Source organism: Equus caballus, chromosome 5 (assembly GCF_041296265.1).
Source record: "Equus caballus isolate H_3958 breed thoroughbred chromosome 5, TB-T2T, whole genome shotgun sequence".
NCBI lineage: Eukaryota > Metazoa > Chordata > Mammalia > Perissodactyla > Equidae > Equus > Equus caballus.
This window is the reverse complement of record NC_091688.1, coordinates 40,625,657-40,631,967: the sequence shown is the minus strand read 5'-3', so window position 1 is coordinate 40,631,967 and position 6,311 is coordinate 40,625,657.

Here is a 6,311-nt window from a genome sequence, read left to right as displayed (position 1 = left end):
TTGGGGTGGAGGGAGAATGAAAGTTGAGAGAGACCTGCATAAATTAATAATAGTAATTTGATGTGAAACTCCTATGGTCTAGATAAAGAGTTTAGAAATGAAGACAGGTAGTAAGTCTGAGCTATATTGCAGAGAAGGACTAGTCTTGAGCTTGAAACACCAAGAGACAGCATCCTGAAATTTCTAAGTTGGGAAGTCACATTAACTTTAATGAGAATTCAAGTCCAACCGTACGTTTTCAGTGTTTGAGAAGAGGACAATTGAGATTGGCTTAGCCGTTAGAACCATGTTAGGTCACTGCTTTCTCTTGCAGGTGTATTGGCAAATTACTCTCAAGACTGGGTCCTCTTTCCACAGAGGCCTTATTTTCCTGTGGAATGTGTAGAAGATGAAAAGATAGTTAGGCTTAAATACAAAGATGAGGAGGAAATGAGAAAGCAGTGATTGAGAAGAAGACTTCATATTGGCCTTCAAATCTTTGAAGAGTTTTTCAGAGATTTCTTCTTTATTCTGTTCTATTAAAGAGGACAGAATAAGAATAAGGCAGACGTGAAACTTGAGGAATTGGGGTTTGGCATTCAGAAAAAATTCTGATTAAGCTACTGTCCATAGAGAAAGAGAAGGATGTAATCAAAATAATTTCAGAAAGAGAGAGACCTTGATATTTGTGGATAAGTTTGGACCTAACTGTGCTTGGGTGCAAGGGTAAGGGTAAGTTATGTCTGGAAGTTTGTTGCAGTTTCATCATCCCATTATTCTCATCAAAATGCAGCTTTTGAATAAAATCTGAATATGCCCCCCTCTTCTCTTAGCTAGTGATCTCTCCATTCATACTGAAGATTTAAGTCATGCTCAGTGGAGAGATAATCCTTGTTCATGGATAGGAAGATTAAATATTGTTAAAATGTCAGTTCTTCCCAACTTGATCTATAGATTCAACACAGTCCCAATCAAAATCCCAGCAAATTACTTTGTTGATATTGACAAACTGACTCTAAAGTTTATATGGAGAGGCAAAAGACCCAGATTAGCCAACGCAGTGTTGAAGAAGATCAACAACAACAAAGTTGGAGGACTGATGCTACCCAACTTCAAGATTTAATATAAAGCTACTCTAATGAAGACAGTGTGGTATTGGTGAAAGAATAGACATAGATAAATGGAACAGAATAGAGAGCCCAGAAATAGATCCACATAAATATAGCCAACTGATCTTTGACAAAAGAGTAAAGGCAATCCAGTGGAGAAAGGATAGTTGTTTCAATAAATAGTGTTGGAACAACTGGACATCCACTTGCATAAAAGCAAATCTAGACGCTGACCTTATGCTTTTCACAGAAAGTCATGCTCAGTGAAAAGGGCTTGAAACAGTGATCAACTCAGTAGCAATGAATCCCCCTAGTGCACAGATTATAGTCTCTATGGGCCATTTTTTCAATAAAAGGAAGCAGGGATCCTTCAAGTAATAGCTGTTTCCAGGTGTCAGGCAGGAAAAATACAAGGTGAGCCTAGAACGTCTTATTCTATCAGGTAGAAAGAAGCTGTCAAAGCCTGCTAGGATAGTGTCAAAAGAACAGTGTCAGTAGTCAATCTGAATAAGGCATACTTTAATTATAAAAACATTTCGGTCGGCGCCGGCCCTGTGGCTGAGTGGTTAAGTTCGCAGGCTCTGCTTCGATGGCCTAGGGTTTCACCGGTTCAGATCCTGGGCGCGGACATGGCACCGCTCATCAGGCCATGCTGGGACAGCATCCCACATAGCACAACCAGAAGGATCTACAACTGGACTATACCACTATGTACTGGGCAGCTTTTGGGGGAAGAAGAAGAAAAAGAAAAGATTGGCAACAGATGTTAGCTCAGGTGCCAATCTTCAAAAAAACTATTTCAGATATACAATGGAATACTACTCAGCCAGAAAAAAAAGACAAAATCATCCCATTTGCAACAACATGGATGCACCTGGAGGGAATATGCTAAGCGAAATAAGTCAGACTGAGAAAGACAAACACCAGATGATTTCACTTATATGTGGAATATAAACAAGCACATGGACAAAGAAAACAGTTCAGTGGTTACCAGGGGAAAGGGGGTGGGGGGTGAGCACAAGTGGTGAAGGGGAGCACCTATGTGGGGACAGACAAGAAATAATGTACAACTGAAATTTCACAATGATGTAAACTATTATGAACTCAAACTAAAAAAACTATTTCGGTGAAAGTAATGTTTGGAAAAATGTATACCATGCTAACAGTAAGCAGAGGAAGGCTGGAGTGGCTATAGGAATATCAGACAGAGTTGACTTCAAGACAAAGTGGACTGCCAGAGATGAAGAGGGGCGTTTCATAATGATAGAAAGGTCGGGATAAACTTTACATTCATACCATGGGGTACGACTTAGCAATGGAAAGGAACAAACTACTGATACATGCAACAACGTGAATGGATCTCGAAAACATTACACTGAGTGAAAGAAGGTTCACACAAAAGAATACACGTTGTACCATTCAATTTATTTGAGGCTCTAGAACATGCAGTATTAATGTATGGTACAAAAAAAACAAAAACAATGTTGCCCACAGGGATGGAGTGGGAATGAGGATTGACTGGGAAGGACATAGGAACTTTCTGGGTTGATGGTTCTGTATTTTGACATAGGAGTTTGGGTTACATGGGTGTATGCATTTGTCAAAACTCATCACATGGTAACACATAAGATTTGTGCATGTCATTGGATATAAATTTTACCTTAAAAAGAAACTGTAAATAAAGATTGAACTCTAGTTAATAATACCCATACAGAGGGTTTAGAGGTGAGGTATCCTGATGTCTGCTACTCACTCTGAAATGCATCAAAAAAATAAAATGGTTCAATGGAAGGATGGCTAGATAGTTATATAACAAAGCAAATAGAATGAAATGTTATTATAGAATTTAGATAGTGTGTATCTATGAATTTTCACTGGAAAAAAATAAACTTTTATGTACCTTTAAAAATTTTCATAATAAAATGTTGAAAATAAGAGGCCTTATATTTAGAGATACATATAAACATATACAGATGATGTCTGGGGTTTGCCTCAAATAACCTGGGTGAAGGGGACTGGTTTGGAGTATGAGTGAAATACAATTGGTCATAGATGGTTAATTGTTTTGTCTGGTGTTAGATACAGCAGAATCATTGCACTGTTCTATTTTTTATATGTTTGGAAATTTCCATAATAAAGGATTTTTTAAAAAAATTACGGACATTTAAAAAGCTTAAAACAACACAGAAGATAGAAAATAAAAGAGCATAACAGCAAAAGTCTCTCCTAAAACCCTAGGCCTTCTCCCCAAAGAAAACTGCTGTTGACCATTTCCTTTATTTTTTAATTTTTAGTTTTTTATTGCAGTAACATTGGATTATGACATTATATAACTTTCAGGCGTACAGCGTAATATATTTCGAATTCTGTGTAGATTGCATCATGTTCACCACCCAAAGACTAATTATCATCCATCACCACGCGTGTGCCTAATCGCCTCTTTCACCCTCCTCCCTCCCCGCTTATTCTCTGGTAATCACCAATCCAATCTCCGTTGCTTTGTGTTTGTCGTCGTTTTTATCTTCTACTTATGAGTGAGATCATACGGTATTTGCCTTTCTCCCTCTGACTTATTTCACTTAGCATTAATACCCTCAAGGTCCATCCATGTTGTCACAAATGGCCAGATTTCCTCATTTCTTATGGCTGAGTAGTATTCCATTGTGTATATATACCACATCTTCTTTATCCATTCGTCCCTTGATGGGCACCTAGGTTGCTTCCAAGTCTTGGCTATTGTGAATAACGCTGTGATGAACATAAGGGTGTGTGTATCTTTATGCATTTGTGTTTTCAAGTTCTTTGGATAAATACCCAGGAGTGGAATAGCTGGATAATATGGTAGATCTATTCCTAATTTTGTGAGGATACTCTGTACTCTTTTCCATAGTGGCTGCACCAGTTTGCACTCCCACCAGCTGGGTACAAGGGTTCCCTTCTCTTCACATCCTCTCCAACACTGTTTCCTGTTTTGTTAATTACAGCCATTCTAACCAGAGTGAGGTGATAAGTCATTGTAGTTTTGATTTGCATTTCCCTGATAGCTAATGATGTTGAACATCTTTTCATGTGCCTGTTGGCCATCTGCATGTCTTCTTTGGCGAAATCTCTGTTCAGATCTTTTGCCCACTTTTTAACTGGGTTGTTGGGTTTTTTGTTGTTGAGACGTATGTTCTTTGTATATTTTGAATATTAACCCCTTATCTGATATATGATTTGCAAATATCTTCTCCCAGTTGTTAGGTTGTCTTTTTATTTTATTGATGGCTTCCTTTGCTGTGCAGAAGCTTTTTAGTTTGATCTAGTCGCATTTGTTTATTTTTTCTTTTGTTTCCTTTGCCCAGTCAGACGTGGTACTTGAAAATATGCTAAGACCCATGTTGAAGAGTGTACTGCCTATGTTTTCTTCTAGAAGTTTCATGGTTTCAGGTCTTGCATTCAATCCATTTTGAGTTGATTTTTGTGCATGGTGTAAGATAATGGTCTACTTTCATTCTTTTGCATGTAGCTCTCCAGTTTTCCCATCACCATTTATTGAAGAGACTGTCCTTTTTCCATTGTATGTTCTTAGCTCCCTTGTTGAAAATTAGCTGTCCATAAATGTGTGGGTTTATTTCTGGGCTCTTGATTCTGTTCCATTGATCTGTGTGCCTGTTTTTGTGCCAGTACCATGCTGTTTTGGTTACTATAGTTTTGTAGTATATTTTAAAATCAGGGAGTGTGATACCTCTAACTTTGTTCTTTTTCCTCAGGATTCCTTTGGCTATTCAGGGTCTTTTGTTGTTCCTATTGAGCATTTCCTGATATTCCAGAAAGTAATATATCTATACCAGCATATAGATTTGAATTGAATATATATTTATTTATATCCACTTTTCTAATTTACACAAATAGTGGTATTAATTTTCTATTGCTGCTGTAACAAATTGCAACAAACCTAGTGGCTTAAAACAACCCAAATTTATTATCTTACAGTTCTGTAGGTCAGAAGTCCAACTCAGGTCTCCCTGTTCTAAAATCAGGGTGTCAGTAGGGCTGCGTTCCTTTTTGGAGGCTCTGGGAAAGAACCCGTTTCCTTGCTGTGAGATAATAGGAAATATACATATTGGTCTCTACCCCCCTGGTTCCTGGGGGGGAACCTAAAACCCTTGTAAATTCCTAGATGATAAGAACACCAGGAGCATCTCTTGTTCTAATGAGGCAGCTGTGGGTGGGCTCTTGAATGGCTCCTGCATGAGGGCTGGTCACCAGGAAGACCAAGTCATGATTAGAAGCTTGGGATTTTCATCTCCACCCCCACCCCATCCTCCAGAGAGGGCAGAGGAGCTGGAAATTGAGTTAATAATTGGTCATGCCTACATGAGGAAGCCTCCATATCCCAATCATGTGGGATTCAGAGAGCCACCAGGCTGGCAAACACAATACTGGGAGGGTGACACACCTCAGCTCCACAGGAAGAGAAGCTCCTGTGCTCTGGATCCTGCCAAACTTTACCCTATGTGCATGTTCATCTAGCTGTTCACTTTGTCTTTTATCATATCCTTTAATAAAATGGTAAACTTAAATAACCATTTCCCTGAGTCCCGTGAGCTGCTCTAGGAAATTAATTGAAGCCCAGGTGACAACCTGGGCTTGTGACTGGTGTCTGAAGTGGGAGGGGGGCAGTGTTATGGGGCTGAGCCCTTAACCTATGGGATCTGATGCTAACTCCGGGTAGATAGTGTCAGGATTGAGTTGTATTCTTGGACACCCTGCTGGTGTCCGAGAATTGCTTGTTGATATGGGGGGAAACTTCCATACATCTGGTGACCACATGTGTCAGAAGTGAAGTGTTTTGTGTGAGTAGTAAAGTAGACTCACAGGGAAGAAACTCATAGTAGGGAAGAACTGGGGTTTTCCCCACACAGGAGGAGGAAAACTGGTTTTTTCCCCTTTTTACTTACCTTTTCCAGCTTCTGGAGAACTACTTCCTCCATCTTCAAAGCCGACAATGCTGCATCTCTGCCCATCTCTCCCTCTGATTCTCCTCTTCGCCTCCCACTTCCACTTCTAAGGACTCTTGTGATTACATTGGGCCCATCCAGGTAATCCAGGATAATCTCCCCTTTTTAAGCTCAGCCAATTAGCCACCTTAATTCCATCTGCAAACTTAATTCCCCTTTGCTGCATAATTTAACATGTTGACAAGTTCTGGGGATTGGACATGGAATCTTTGGGGGCCAT